The following is a 16700-nucleotide window of genomic DNA, read 5'->3' as shown; positions in this document are numbered from 1 at the left end:
GCAGCATGACCGATGCCTCCGAGTCGGAGGGCAGTGGCGGGCACCGAGCCCCTAGGCCGCTCAAGGCATCAGAGGTAATCCGGGTCACCTTCGATGCAAGTACTGTTAACTGCCGGCACTCCGAACGCAGTGCCCCCTCTGATGCTCGAGCTTCCTGCAGCTCTTGCCGCATATTTACCACTGCCGCCCGAAGGGTGTCAATGCTCTCAACGAACACACAGGCTGCGTTGGCCGCATCGTCAACCTCCCTCGCCTCTCATAGGTCTACGGCAGCCTTCCGCGCCTCAGCCTCCGCACGCTCAGGAACCACCATCTCCTCCCGAAGACGATCCTCCACGGACTCTGCCCGCTTTTGGGCCTCTTCCAAGGCCTGGCGATGGCCCTCAACCTCATCACGGGCCGCAGCAAAAGCCTAGCACCCTCCACCTCCCAGTGCCCTCATCAAAATTACTTGCTACAAGGCACCACGGAATATGGAAAAAGATAGAATGAGCTACTCAGGATCCAACACCGGACCCGGCAAATCATAACCAATAATACCGACCTGAAGGGCCGCTGCTACCAACCGTGCCTCCAGCTCCTCCAGAGGATGCTGGGCCAACGATCGCTCGACCTCTCCACTCCGAAGAAGAGAGGAGGCTGCAGCGAAGGCCCTTGATGCCTTCAGGCGCTGCACAAAGTCGTCCGGGGTCAAGACCCCGAGGCCAGGGCTCCCCTCAACTACCAACTACTCAAAAGGGACCCTCGGCGGAGTGCACAGTGCCTCTAGCACCAGCCACCAAGGGCAGGTCACCATCTAGCTCAGGGCCCCATAGAAACGAAGTCACGTCCCCCACAACGACCTTCGGAGACCCCTCCAGAAGAGTCCCCGATCCCTGCTGGGCCTCTAAGGCCTCGGGGGGTGGAGCCAAGGAAGCATCCACCCCGAGGGTCACTACAAAAAAGAAACACAAATCAAGATCCTAGTGCACGACCAAAATAGGATATGACTAACGAAGCATATCACACCTAGTTCCTCCGAAGCCCGTAATGTCCTCCACGTCCGAGCCGACAATGCCGAAGTCGAGGGTGCCTGACTGCCACACCTCTCCGTTGGCTCTGGCCATGACCCACAATATCAGGAAGGCCCGGCCCTTCCCCCTATCATCACCGCCACCCTGGTCTTTGCCTCTAGACTGGTCGCTCACGCTCCCAACCCACCTCAGGCGTTTCTTGCGAACCAGGGGCACCTTCGATGACTTGGCCGTTGAACCGGTATGCGAGCCTCTGGAGGTGGAAGGCCGCCGGGCCTGGAGTGTCCTCGCAAGGATTGGGGGGCCTGCATGCGCTCGTTTTCCACCAGCCCTATACTCTGGAGGATCCTGCCATGCCGGAGCCCCCACGCCGAGGTAAAAGCAGACACGGTTGTATCGCTCCCAGCTCTGTGTCAGGGCCACCCGCCGCTCCCGCTCCGCGAGAGTAGGGGGCCGAGGATCACCTCCACGATCTCTGTTGTGCGCTCCAGTGGGAGGCAGCGCTTTGGAAGAAAAAAGACGGCTCACATTGGCAGATCAAAAACCAAACTACAAAGGGAACTCACCAGCACTGATGGGCGGGCCAGAATACACCTTCGGCCACTCTTCCACACCTTGCTCAAAAACGCAGTTCTAGCCCGTTTGAAGGGGTCGAACGTGCAACATGGTGAACTAGTCCACGAGGTCACGCATGCTCATCCTTTCGACCACACTCTGGAGAAGGGCCAGCCGTGAGGCGAACTGGTTGTCCGTAATCCCCATCTCCGGCTCCAAAACATACGCAATATCCCAGTTCGTGGAACGAAGGGGCAACGTAGGGCCAACGTTGTAGTAGAACCACCGCTGCAGCCAGCCGGTAGACTACTGACCATTAATGGCCTTCGTCGGGAAGGCATTGCGATACTACGGCCGTATCTGGAAGTTGACACTCCCGAAGCTAAGGGGCCTCTTTGTCCCCTCGACCTTGATCAGCTTTAACTAGCAGCTGACAAAGTGGAGGGCCACGAAGAAATCCACCCCCCCTTCGCACCCCTCGCCCGCATGGCCCACTCAAAGGTGGCCAGTCGAGCAATGGCATTAGCGTGGAGCTGCAGAAGCCCCACGTAGATGTGGCGGAGCACCTCCTCAAACAACAGCACCGAGGGAAAACCCAAGCCCGCCTCAAAGAAGGCCTCAAACACCACGACCTTATGGGCCAGGGACTTCAGGACCTCCTCGCCCAGCAGAGGTCGAGCAATAGCTTGGGAGGGAATCTTCCCCTCCCTAACCATCTGGTTGAGCTCCTCATCACCGATGACAGATGCCCCTAGCACGGTGGTTTGTAGCGAGTGCCTTTTGCTGGCACGCCGGAGCTCCACTTCTGGCGGCGACCCCATCAGCAACGGGAAAGCCAGCACCACCTGAGGGTCCCCCGCCATGGCTACGCCGACCAGCTCCCCCGCCTCCGAAGTTCCGGCTTCACTCGGGGTATTCAAGCCAGCCATACGAACCGCAGGAGGATGACGAAAGGCACTGGATTACAAGAGAGAGAAGAGTAGGGATCAAAGGATGACTCACGCAAAGCAAAAGACGCCAAAGACAAAGGCAGATGAAAACGAGGAGTTGGCGAAAAGGTCGCTCTGAGCAATCCCCCTCCTGCTACAAATAGGGAGCAGCTTGCCCCCCCCAGGCAGCGGGCGCACGCACCGTCCTTTTTCCTGCCAGGCCGAAATCATGGGGGAGCGAAACTGACTCCCTTGACCCCCCCCCCCCCAACGACAAGACGACACGTCCCACGCTTGCCTGACAGGGCAGGACTGCACCTTTCCCCAGGGCGCATTCAATGTCCCCTGTCGCCAACGTCAACCAGCATGTCGTTTTGTCACACGGGTCAAACCGTCCTAGACAAGCCAAGCAATACTTGAACTACGAGCCATCAACCACAAGCCAGGGACCGTCGGAAGCTCTACTCCGAAGGAACCGCGGGCTCGACCGCTCCGCTAGCCGCCCTCGCGAGGGGCTACTGTTGGGGGTCGTTATCAAGGACCCCTAATGGCCCTTGGCTTAATAAACCCGGCCTCCTAAAGGCTCAGCCTCTCGAAGCCTCTGCCTTCTGAAGCCCTGGCCTTCTGGAGCCCTGCCTCCCGAAGGCTCAACCTCCCAAAGGCTCGACCTTCCGAAGCCCCGGCCTTGTAGAGCCCAGCCTCCCAAAGGCTCAGCCTTCCAAAGCCCCAGCCATTTGGAGCCCTGCCTCTCGAAGGCTCAGCCCCCCAAAGGCTCGGTCTCCCGAAGCCTCCGCCTTGCGGAGCCCTGACCTTCCGAAGCCCTGCCTCCCAAAGGCTCGGTCTCCTGAGGCCTCAGCCTCCTGAAGCCCTAGCCATTCAGAGTCCAGCCTCCCGGAGGCTCAACCTCACAAAGGCTCGGTCTCGCGAGGCCTCATCCTCCCGCTGCCCGGGCTGGCTTCCCGGAGGCTACTGGGTGAGTCATCAGGCCTCAGCAAAGATCTTCCAAAAGGTAAGCATCGGTCGTACTTTGCCTGCGAGGAGGTGATCGGCATTAAATACCTAGGCTAGTGGACACCACTCTGACACCCCGGCATGACAGTGCGGCACTGGGCCGCAGTTGGCGACCGGCTTGCCCCCTTCAGGGGGCAGGCACCACGATAATTACCACCTTGGATATTTATCTCCCCAATAGGGTAGAAGGTAGTTATCCGGGATAAGACCTAGTAATTCAATCAGATCCCGGATATTTGTACATTATGATAACTTGTACACCAAGCTATGCACGGCTCTAAAAATAGGAAGCCATGGTCCTCTGGGTACGGGATGGGCAAGATAGCAAAAAAGATACAAAGGTGAAAACAGACCAAGTCACGCTGTGATACTCCTTCAAGTGCGATCCATTTTTCTACCATCAATACATTCGTGGTGTTCCTTCCTCTTAAACTTTGTCTCCAAGCTTGAGTCTCTTCCTTAGAAGAACCTCTCGCTGTACTTGCTGGGGCAAGACGAACTCTTACTCCAACAAATAGTATGCCTAACTCGCCACATAAAATTCATGGCGGTGATCATTTGATTGTTAGACAAGGTGCTCAAAACTTGATGTGCATGTATTGACATATCATGTTCATTAATTTCCTATTTGAAAATAACGTCATGGTGCTCCAGCATATATTGGGTTAAATGAACCAACTTTTCTAACTCTTAGTATTGATTAGGTTGTTTCAGAAGATAATAAATATATGCTTCGCGTGCATGTGTTTGCACACACTACGTCAGGACAGGGATGTAGTAAAACACATATGTGCTACTATATATCAATAAATGTGTTACTGAGGTTTGTAGTAACATATTTGATATGTGTCCTTGTTGCCTATATTACTATGGTAGGATCTATTCTCACACATAATAGTTATTACTATATGTAATAAAAGGTGTTACAACTAACATATAGTAACACGTATGATATACATTATTATAGGCAGTAGTAACACATTTTTCATAACTATAGTAACATTATTTGTAAAATATTTTATTAGTTGTAATCACACATCTAGTAACACATTTTTGAAATATTACAACCCAGTTCTTGATGATTGGCAAAACGTAGTAACACCTTTCTCTCACTATAGCAACACAATTAGTAACATCATTCTATAATTATAGCAACATGGCAATGTGATAATTGGTTACACTATTGTTTCATCAATGATAGAGAAAATGTAAGAATGATACACGATAACACAAATCACCATGATTATCATAACATTGAAACCATGAACATATATATAGAAAATAATAAAAATAGCATGTTACATGATAACACACATCACCATGATTATAATCATAACATCCGTCAAAAGAATAAATATGGATGTTGTTGGCATAATTCCACAGCATCCATAGCATTGACCAAAGACTAAGACCCTTTTCCTTCTTAGCTGGCTCGGGTAACTTTGTGCGGCGTTTTGAAGACAGCGATAAACACCCACTATTTCCCATACCAGCCCTTGGTTCTACAAATTTATCGTCATCGCATAGGATCTTTAAGTTGCCAGAATTTGATTTTTTTTCATTCAGGACTTGCAGCCTTGTATCATAGAAATGCTAGTCATCTTCATCTGAAAATTTATCTAACTCTTGTCGCCCAACATCATCAGAACATTCTATGTTGCTCCTCTCTGATTGAAAAGTTAACAGTAAGCACACATATTAAAGCTTAAGGGAAAAGAAAACCTTGACAAAACAAATCAGAAAAAACAAAGAGCAGCGACCATACATCTTTTGGAGATGGAGTTAATTTTAATTTAAGCCCACATGTTATTCAGCATTTATGCTCAGCTGAAACATATGGCACACGGCATTTTGGCAGGATAGTATAGGGGGAAAACATGCATCATGAATGCAAAAAAGGATAATAAAGCAAGCATAACCAATAAAGGAAAGCAGAGAATTAAAAAAAAAATCAAGCACCACTACATTTTCCAGGTTCAGAGTAGGAGTACTCAGGTTTCATCAAGTGCAGATGAGGCTTTTTGACATTAGCAGTATCATCTGCATTAAGTGCCTGAAAAACAGTATATCAGCATGAAGCCATGAAGATAAATTGTGACATAGTCAACAAGGTGAATGTGTACAAGACAGATTTCCACATCAGTCAGTTTCAAGTTGGTTGATAGGGCATAAATCTATGTTCTACGATGAGAACATGGCCAAAAGAAAATAAATATAGATGTGTTACTGAAGATCCTTAATAGAAATCAAAGCGTCTAAAGTAGTTCCTTTTTTTTTGCTAGACATGTGATACCATTCAAGGAACGCGGGGATCTACCATTTTAAATGGATCTACCATTAGCTTGTGTAGTTAGGAAAGGGCACCATAAGTACCAATGGGTGAGGGGGCAACATAGAAATTTAAACGAAACTTTAAAGTGCTAAATTAGGCATCAAGATCCTTTTGCAGCTCACATTAATCCAACAGTTGATAGATTATGATAAGAGTGGGGGTAACATGACTTTACTAAACTACCAGTAGGCATATCCTGCTGGAAAGTTACCTCATGCTGTCGTCAAAGACTGCCGAGAAAGCTCAAATATTCTTCACAGTGTTGTTTCATCTGTGCATAATACTGAGAGAATTCTGAATGGACAATCTGTTCAGAGTCTGGGTCGAGCTTCCTCACCAAGGCCTTCTGCGTGCAAATGATTCCTTAGCCTCACTGTAGAAAATGATGCATCATTCTGGTCTAATAAACCCCCATTAGGAGAAGATTTAGCTCGGGAAGATACCAGGGCTTCAATCCAAGCCACTCGGTCGTTAGCAGAGTCCGTTCTCAGCTGCAGCATCTTGGTCGGAGTACTTATGTAGAACTGCCTATCATCTGACTTACTTTCACTCAGAAGAAAGAAAAGAAATGATCCAAATTGGAGAGTATTTTGAGGTGAGAAATGATCCAAATAGGAATCGTCCTCACCTTCTCAATCTTGTGGAGTGCCGAGGGAAGGCAGAGGGATTTGGTAGAGTGGCGGGGGCAGAGGGGGTCAGACCTGCCTGGCCCCGGCCGCTCCCTCCTCAACCGCGCAGGGCAGCTCCGGCCCTTCTCTTGTGGAGGCGTAAGGCTGTAAAATGCAGCCGGCGCGGTGCACATCGGCCGGTGGCACCGAGCACGATGTAAGGAGGAGCGAGAGGTGGCTCGCGGGGAGAGATGGGATGCTGCGTCGGGGAAGGTGGCGACGGGCGCTGCCGTTGGTAGATGCGGAGGCCAGCAGCCTGAGCGAGGAGCAGGCAGCGGCGCCGGAGGAGGAGAGGTGGACGGAAGGTGGAGGCGGCAGGGTGGGATCCAGAGAGTTCGAGCAATGGAGAGGAAAGGAAGGAGGGGAGAACGTCGCGTGGTAGAGATCCGATGGACGAAAATCGCGTCGGATCTGTTAACGCCGGATTCAGCTGTCCAGGTCGCGACACGTGGATCAATCACAGATTGAGAAAGCCACGGCCTTCAGAGTATATACATATATACATATACACATATATATGTAAATATATATATGTATATATGTATATAGTCTGATAGCTATGCGCCCGTTTTTATTTTAAGCATGACAAAAGAAGACTAAAAAATTGGTCCACAAATTTTGTACATTTCAATGTTTCTTTATGAAATTATTAATGTTAAACACAATCAATTAATTATAGAGAAAACAATAGTACGTTTATTCATACATATAGTTTTAACATGTAGGTGGAAATAATACTAACTAAAAAAATTTATTTCATATTTTTTTGAGTTTTAGATACTTTTCTTTGCATTTTAGTTTTTTTAGCTGATTTATTAATATAACTAATATTCATTTAGACATTTTTCTAGAATTTTCCAAAAAATTACATATATATGTATACGTATACATGTATACCTATATATACATATGTATACAAGTACACATATACATATACATATATACATATACATATATACGTATATATACATGTACATACATAGGGCCCATTGCTACAATAGCTACAATAGCTATAGCATGAGAATTCAGGGATTCCAGGCACTTTAGTATATAATAGTTGATAAGATAAGATGTGTTACTGCATATATTTGTGTTTCTGTAGAACATTTTTGTGTGACACGTTAGCACTTGATGGAGTATGTGTTACTGACTAACTTTGTAACACATATGACGTGTTACTGTAATATTTCGTAGTAACACATTTTTTAAGTAGTGACATCTCGTGCATCGTTTCCTGACGCGATGATTCTGGTTCTAATTCCCAACTTTTATGTGAACTACTATCAATGTGTTTTCTTGCGAATTCAGTAGTTGTTAGATTTTCTTGCGAATTCGTGAAGCTTCTTGTACTTGTATCAACACTCAACTAAAGCATTGATTCCTAAAAAAACAACTAGTGTGCTGAACAAACCTCTTTCTTTTGTTCGATCAAAAGATTGGATATATGAATCTAGACCAGCTATTCCTACAGCTTTCAATGTCACCATGTTAAATTCATTGTGCATGTCATTTTCTCATATTAGATACAAATTTAATCCAACTCTTCATGGATATGTTTCACAAGGAGCTCAACATGAGCATACATTTTTCAATGACTCAATTACTAAAGCTTACATGCGTCAAATGACATGTGAACAATAGCTAACATCTAAATTAAATGTTTTTCTATGTTTGTGATCGCTTATATATAATGCAATGATCTATTTTCTTACATTACTCTAGTACTGCAAGTTAATTTGGAGCACATACAACAAAAATTTAAGTGGACAACATACTTGATACTCAAATATGTAGAGAAGTTTTACAAATATGCATATACATATTGGTCCTCTTTTATTTGCCAGATGCATCCAAGTTTTAATTGATTTGGCAACCTACTTTCTTACAAAAATTCATCCCCTTTTATCATTAGTTTAAACTTGCAGTGAAAAATAAACTAACGGATTTTTTTAAGTGAAAATCCTAAATATACTAGGCTCAACTAGTGCACAATCACTCTAAATAAGAGCAGAGGTTACAATCCTGGGGTGACAAAGATACTCAAATCTAGCAAAAGATATGCAACAAGATGAAGATCCATCACGACAAGGAAGATTCATCTACCACAACACTAAAGACATGAAGATCTACCTTTGTGCCTCTACCAGTTTTAGTTCTTCGAGTTATAGGAGGATTTTCCCTAATCTTCAGAAATGTTAGAGCGATATTAGTAGTGTGTGTTTGTGTTGTGTGCCTTGTGTGATTTGGTTTTTTTTTTCTGTTTGAGTGCTGGAATGCATTGTAGGATGCTTTAGCATCTGGTAATAACGGTATTCCTTATATATCTCTATAGTTAATAGTATAGCTGGGTTTTCTCCTTTTAGTCCCTTATCTTCTTGCCCCAACCTTCTGCCTCAATCCCAATCAGATTGTGAACGTAAAGAAAGATTAGCTTGGTAAAGGTACCAACAACAATAACAACAAATCTAGTAGGTGCCACTTCAATTCAACAAGGAACAATTTTTGGAGACACAGACTTAAATCTTTCAAAACATAGCTCAGAATATGGAAAGTCTACTAAACATTGTTGAAGCTCTAGGTGCAGAAGACAAGCGTAGAAAGCAAGGCAACATCAAGAAGAGGAAGAAATCCTTTGAAGACCATCAAGCAAACAACAATTCTCGGCTACGTTCCACTCCTGAACAAGCACTTTGTTCTGTCAACTAGGAAGTTTCATATGTCAAGAGAAAATTTGCAGAGTACCCTTACAAGGAAGGTGTGTTTTTGCTGTGAAGAAGAAAGACGCTATACCAATCGATGTCTCCTGAGGATCCTTGTACCTGACGATAAGAAGGTATGTGTCCATTGTGGAGAACCTACGTGTTGGGTCAAAAGATGTCCCATGAAGCACCCCGCACGGAATTGGATCAACCCCAAACCACATATGAAGATCTCAGTTCAACATTCGGACTGTCACGATTTTCAAGTTGTAACTCAATATAGCCATGATCGATGAGATCCCATCAAGCTCACAGAAACTCAGTAGGCACCAAAAAAAAGAGGGTGATATATTCCATGTCAAAGGCTACAAGTCTATCTACTTCTCAAGAACTAGAAATGTAAGTCAGAGAAGTCTGCTCCTTTTCAAGGGGGTAGTCTTCCTAGCTAATCTCTTGGTTTTCGAATCTAAAGACAGATATTGGAAACGACTAATCAACAAAGGTAATGAGGTAATAAAGTGTGCTAAAGGAAGGATAAGAAGGTCTTACCACAAAAGTGATTGTTAAGAATAAGTACTCTTTCCTCGTAATTAGGATATGCCTTACTAAATCTTCATGGATAAGAAGGTCCGCCAAGATCAATCAACAGATGAGAAGATCATTAAAAAAATAATAAAGGAAACTTATCAGGAGTGCTAAAGCTACGGAATTCTCAGGAATCAGAAAGCACTAAGATGTATCATGATCTCAAGGATTCTTATCGGTAGTATGGAAACAAGAGTGGTGTAGCAAAGTATATAGTCCTATATGACACATATCAAAAAAGTTAGAATAGTATATCAGAGACAACTACAACCGTTGAAGATACCAGCAATGGAATATCCGAGAAAATCCAACAAACTCAGGGTAATTAATCAAGATTTATTGAGACAGTAGGGAAAGTCGTCAAAAGCAAAGTGAGTAGAGTATGTTAGGGCAATGAGGTTAACACTAAGAAGAAAAGGCAATTTGGAAAGCGAGAAGAAAACTTGAAGATCAAGATCCCTTGTCTCATTTTTGATCTGCTTGAATCTCGAGGGTGAGATTCCATTAAGGGGGGTAGATTTGTAACACCCTTATTTTCAGATTTCTCAAATTTCTAAAATTTTCCAAGATTATTGAATAGCTTCACCAGTAGAATAGGTTTAAAACCTATTTTCATAAACAATCAATCAATATAGGTTATTATTTTGTATGCATTGCATGCTGAGTTTTGTTAGGAGTCAGGTAAATGCATTAGAGTTCTTTTTTCTTTTTCTTTCTCTTTGGTGTTTTGAGTGAAAAAGATTTTGAAAAGGTTTTTACAAAACTCAGTAGTAAATTAGATATGGATCATAATGGTTGGAATTCAAAATCTTTAAATTCATCATCTATTCAATCCTTGATCATACCTGATCCTTCCCTAGTTCAATTCAAATCTTATCAAAATTCTTGTTTAAAGACAATCTCTCCTCTTTCTCAAATTCTACCCAAATCCAAATTCAAATTCCTTATCTACTCCTATTTTTGTTCAACCTCATTTTTCGTTTTTCTTAAATTCACTCCAAGCTCAATTCAAATTCAAACCCTATTCAAATTTCTCTGCAAAAGTATCTTTTCTAAACCCTAGATATACCTAAAGTGTCTTTGGGCTCAATCTTGCTAAAATCCAAACCCTTAGCCAAGTCTTGTAGATGGCTCAATAAAGGATCCATGAAATGTGCAAATTTTTGCGGAGTCCTAGATAGTCTCATCTTCTAATGAAGTTTTGGAGTTCAAAATGACCTCAAAGTTGAGAGATTCAATTTGAACATATGGAAGTTCCCTTTTGGATAATGGAGCTAGGAGTTATGGCCCCCAAAATCAGTGTTGCGCAGATAAGTCTGAGTTCAAATAGTTTATCTTGTGGTGCATTTTTGAAAATCAAGATGGCATTTTCACAAGTTCTAATGAGTACCTAAGTTGTACATCTTTTCAAGTAGTACAATTTAGAGTCTAGAAACATTCAATTTAGAGTCTGGACAATAGAGATACTATCCTTGGAATAGAGAGCTATGAAAAAGGAAACCCTAACCGACTTGAACTCGAACCCGATTCGTGTTCGGCTAGGACTCCACTTCAACCAGCCTCCCCTAGCCCTATAAATATGAGTTGCACACCCTCTCCTACCCCTCTTTCATGCCCCCAAGCCCTAGACGTCGCTGCTGCCCTATCCGTACGCCGTCGTTCGCCGGAGCCGCCGCCGCCACTGCTGCCTGTGATGTGCTACCTCGTCATTTTCTCCCGAATCCTCCTTTCTCAACCATCAAAGCAAGGTGAGGACCCCTTCTTCTCCTTTCTCCGCGCACGCACCGAATTTGCATTCATGTTCCCCATCAATCTAAAAGTCATACCGATGCACCAACCACGTCACGGCGTGTCCCATCGAGTATTCTATATGATCCTAGGAGCCTATCCCCGTTTGTGCAGCGACACGACCGTAACGCGATTACTAACCACTGCATGTCATAGCCATCACCTACATCATCTTCATTTGTCATTCTTCCTCTCAGGGGATGATCTACCAAAACCCATGCCATAGTATTGTGTTCCTGGGATATATGGACATCTCTGTTCAAACGGTTTCTCAATTTTCATAGCCAATCTCTGGGAACGCGAGCATCTTCGTTGCTGCATCTGTTCGCGGTCACCACCAAACCTAGCAGCAGTCATCGCTATTTTGACACTACCTCAGATGACCCCTTCCAAAACCAACCATATCGTTGAGTTAGTATTTCTGTGTTCTACGCCATGATTCACTTGTTTCACTGAAACGCCATCGAATTCCGATATCGATGTTAGTGGCCACGCGCCCGATCGCTGTCTTTGACGAAACCAGAACCACCACCGCTACCTAGAGTCACCGGTAGTATCCTTAACCTAGAAGTGCAACCTTCGGCCTTTTTGATCCATCATGGGTGGTCGAGACTAGATCTCAGCGTATCCCTTCTTTAACCCAAGATGGTACTTGCATAGCATGCCAAGTCAGCACCACATCATTCTTCTTAGCCTAGTCAGCGAAGTTTGGTCTACCCTACACTTCTTGAATCTTGCGCAATGATGTTGTCAAGCCCGACGTAGTGATTGTGCAATAAACTCTTTTTCCATAGGAAGATAGTTCCAGTAAATCAGCATTATCTTTTCAGTCTAATCCATCTCCCGAAAGCTTTTCTCTTTTCACCTTAACTCTGATTTAAGCGATTCTTGCGTCTAAATATTTCTAAAATCTTACCTATCCAACCATAGTATTTTTAAAGTGTTTTAATGATGTTTGGTATGTTGTTCTTAGTATTTTCCTTTGTGTTGTTTATCGGTAGTTCTCGCGATTAGTCAATAACATTCTGGAGCAGTTCGAGTGACTTCACGACGAAGATTTTGACAACACTGAGTAGCATTGTGTAAAAGGCAAGTGTTCTTGATCATCTTGAACCTATGATTTAAACTCTTTTTGTTTTACAAAATTGCATGTAGTGTCTGTCAATATGGGTAGTCGCCTATGTTAGGGTTTTCCCGAGATTTTTCCCTTATCATCCCTTGGAACCTAGATAGTTTATGGTTAGGTATCTTTGGTGGGTAGATTTCTCAGCCATGCTTTTGGAATGTTGAGAAGTGTCATATACTTGATTAATGAAGTTATTCAACAATGGTCATTAATGTGTTAATGGTGTAGCAACATGGAACCTTAGGCCTTGAGCAAAGTGGTTTTGGTGGTTGTAATGGTTATGTTGTTGGTTTAGTGTTTGCTTTAGTGACCTAAGTAAGGATCGGTTCGTGGAGCGACAACCCAAGAAATATCGTATCAACCAAGAGACCTGGTATGGGATAGGCCTGGTCTATTAATTAGTGGATTCCAGTTTTTGTGCGTGCCAAATGGAAGAGTGGATGTGTGGGGATAGCTAAGCTCATAACCATTTGGTTAGTAGTATGAGATGTGTAGTGGAAGGGAAGGGTGAAAACTTTCTGAAAACTACAAGGCGCAAAAGGGGGCTTCTGGGTGGGGCGAAAACCACTTTTGATAGCGGTGAAACCTAGCAGGCATGCACATACTGAATGAACCTTTATAACGGCTTTGAAGTGACTTTCCTGGTGACACACTACTAGCGTGTGTTAACTGTTTAGCTAATACAGTAACATGGAAATCACGACTTGTGGGGAAAGCTGGACAACCTATGCAGAGTGTAAAATCTGATATATCAGTCATGCTCACGGTTATGAGAGACTTGGATCCTCATATGATTAGTGGGTTGTGGTTATGGGTTATGGTTATGGGTTATAGTACAATGAGTACTAGACGATTGTGGTATGCAAGGTGGGGAGACTTGTGTGCTGGGTGTTGGACTATATGAGTTACATTCACTTAATAATTGTTTAATATTTTTTGAATCCAAATATGTTTTCATTACTCGCATTTATGCAAATATACCATGTGTTAGCCTATTCTTGATATAAGCCTGCATATCATTATCTTTCCCACACTTGCTGAGCATGTCATGTGCTCACACTTGCTATTTTCCCTATGCCATGCGATATGTGTGGTGCTACTCAGTGAGTGAAGATGTTGAAGACTATCAAGATGAGGTTGTGATGTTCTAGGCTCGTGTCTCCCGGTCAGTTGCCTGCGGTGTTATTGGGCACCAGCGTTTCTGTTCCACTGCAGATATTTTTATAGAAGATAATATATGTCAATTGCTGTAAGAGTTTAAAGTTTATTTAATAAAATCATTGCTTTTGTTACTTCACCTGTGACGTCCTTATGTGTGTTGAATATCCTAGGCACACATAAGACACATCTGGTTTTGTCCGTTAAAACTGGGTGTGATAAGAGGTTCCTACGTCTCCATTTAGAGGCTCAGACACACTTAAGCCGGGCCTCTCTCAGCCCTTTTCCTCACCAAGCTCGGCCACACTTGAACTTGGGTTTTCTCTTGATTTCTTCCCTTCTAAAGGTGAAATTGAAGCCTTTACAAACTTCCAATGGCACATCACAACCTTGGATGCTCACCTGCGATGCCTAGCTGCCTAGGAGTTCTAAGCTCCAAGAGTAATAAACGCTTTGCAAACTTCTCGCTGATGAACTCAAGTGCTCAAGAATAGAGTTTAGCTCACTTGCACTCAACCTTTCAATCTCCCAACCCAACTCACTTTTCTTCTCAAATCACACACTAGATTAGAGTGGGGAGGAGTTCTTTTGGCTCTAGAATGTTTTCCTTTCATGCCCAAGCAGCAGCAACAAAGAATGGGGGTGATAGGGCATATATACCCAAACCCAAAAACTAGCCGTTACACAACTTTTTGTATTGATCCAGAGTATCCGGGTCAACCCGGTCTCCGGGTTGGGACTAGAACGCATAACCGAGAGCACTGGATGGAGTATAACTCAAAGGGTCCGGAACCTAGAGTCTCCGGGTCAACCGTAGTATCTGGGTGAAACACTTAGGCTCTAACAGACCACTCGGCTCGGAACCTTACCTAGAGACTCCGGACAACCCAGAGTATCTGGGTCAACCCGGAGTATCCGAGTTCAGCATAGTTGGCCCTCTGAAAAACGACGATAATTTTTGATCCCGAAATCCGATTTCAACAATTTTGGACTCTATGGAAAGATTATTCAGAGAGCTACACATCCCAATTAAATTTATGACCTCAAACACATTGGATCAAACTAGGAACATTCAAAAACCAAAGTTGGACACTTCCACACTTTCTGCACTGAGCTCCTTAAGGTAACTCTCACTTTGGGTTGGCTAGAAAACTCTTGGGCATTGAGACACGACAAATAGCTCACGTTGCATCCCTCTTAATAGTGCAGCATACCTATACTCAATTTCAAAGATCAAACATGTTGAATCACAATGAGCCTTTGAATACATTCAAGTACTACTTCTTTCTTTCAAACTTATAGGGTTGCCAAGTTTTATATCATCGTCACTCTATCTCTTCTTGATTCTTCATGTGATTGATGTGAATCATCGATAGCTTCACATAACCTCGCAGGGTATAGGTGCAAAGCCTTCACTCGCTCTTCACCACTGTCTTGGTCCTTCGATGCCAAGCCATTTGCTTGCTCTTCACCCCCGGATGGTCTATCGTAGCCGAGTCTTGCTTGCACTTCACCATTTTGCCATAAAAAAACATCTTTGTATTTGACATCTTCAATAAATTCATTTTATCATATATGAAGTCCAATCTTATTCTTCACTCTTGGCATATACTCAACTCAACTCATGCCTTCTTATGGATCCTAACCCTAACTCATCTCAAGCATGAAGCAAATGGGTTAGTCCATAAAACTCAATTGGCAACTTTTATACCTTAAGTTACTTGATCTCCCCAAGTAACTTATTAGCCTTCATGCATATTATCAATCTTATTGAGCTTCTCCATCTCCTCATGAGCATCACCTAGCATCACTAAGAGCATCATTCATCTTGATGCACATACAATTTCGCCATTTACCTAGAGCTTATGCATATCTCTCCTCCATGCATCACCTATGAAACAACCTACTAACAATTATCAACAACGTTGTTAGTCCATATGTATTGTCATTAATTACTAAAACCACATATAAGGGCTAGATGCACTTTCACTTACCACTACTACAGAAAGGGTCATTTATGCCCTGTTATCAATGCCGATACTATTACAACCGCAGTGATAATTTATCACTATTGATTCATAACCTCAAGGGAAATATAAAAAACCAAGCCAGCAAAAATCGGTAATGGTAATTACTATCATTGTTGGTTCTTGTTACGAATCGGCAGTGATTCCATCTACACACTGGCAGTGATAATTTGATGTACCGCTGCCAATTGATAACAAAAACCGGCAGTGATACCAACACATAAAAATATGTGTCATTAATAACCAATAGTGATAGCCCAAAACTGTACGACTTCCAACCCCCGCCTACTCAGCTTCTCTCGAAAGCCTTTAAAGTTAACTCTCCGGCACCTATTACTTAGCTCCCAACACTCGGTCCCACACATATGCACTCTTTCTATCTCTCTTCCGCCCTCTCCCCTCCACCGCCGCCACCGCCACTGCACGCGATGGAAACTTCACCACCATCTCCGTCTCTGGCTACTCCACTGCCCCCTCTTCCACCATCATCTCTGGCCACAACGCCCACCCATGTGCCTTCGTCCAACGATGAAGCTTCGGCGCTGCCAAAGAACTCGGACGAGGCATGGTCCTTGGATTCCAAATCCGCGGGGTCCCCCTCCGATGATGAAGTTCGGAACTACATCATCGATGAGCCAAAGCCAAAGAGGCTCTAGAACTCAGATGAAGAGGAGGAGGAGGATTACGACGCCAATGTCGACGACTACTTCATCACATTGTGGCCGAACCCAACTAGCTGTGGTAGGCGCACGCGGCGGGTGCAGCTGGTGGCTTCTTTTGTGATGATGTAGAACCGGCAATCTTAGGGT

General features: G+C 44.1%; 1 long non-coding RNA gene across 11 annotated transcripts; it reads right to left on the bottom strand.

The window, feature by feature from the left end:
- Positions 1-4757: 4757 nt before the first annotated feature.
- LOC133896069 (uncharacterized) lies at positions 4758-6913 on the bottom strand. 11 transcript variants are annotated; one of them, XR_009905699.1, is made up of 4 exons: positions 6469-6903; positions 6284-6383; positions 6052-6213; positions 4758-5561 (listed from the first exon to the last, which is right to left on the bottom strand). It is a non-coding gene; the product is annotated as an uncharacterized LOC133896069 (long non-coding RNA). The 11 variants fall into 11 exon arrangements; XR_009905694.1 differs by having other exon boundaries at positions 6052-6186; positions 6469-6902; XR_009905695.1 differs by having other exon boundaries at positions 6284-6375; positions 6469-6902.
- Positions 6914-16700: the final 9787 nt, after the last annotated feature.

The sequence above is a fragment of the Phragmites australis genome, chromosome 16 (assembly GCF_958298935.1).
Source record: "Phragmites australis chromosome 16, lpPhrAust1.1, whole genome shotgun sequence".
Lineage (NCBI taxonomy): Eukaryota > Viridiplantae > Streptophyta > Magnoliopsida > Poales > Poaceae > Phragmites > Phragmites australis.
Note: the sequence above shows the minus strand (reverse complement) of the source record. Positions and strands in the feature narration are given on the sequence as shown.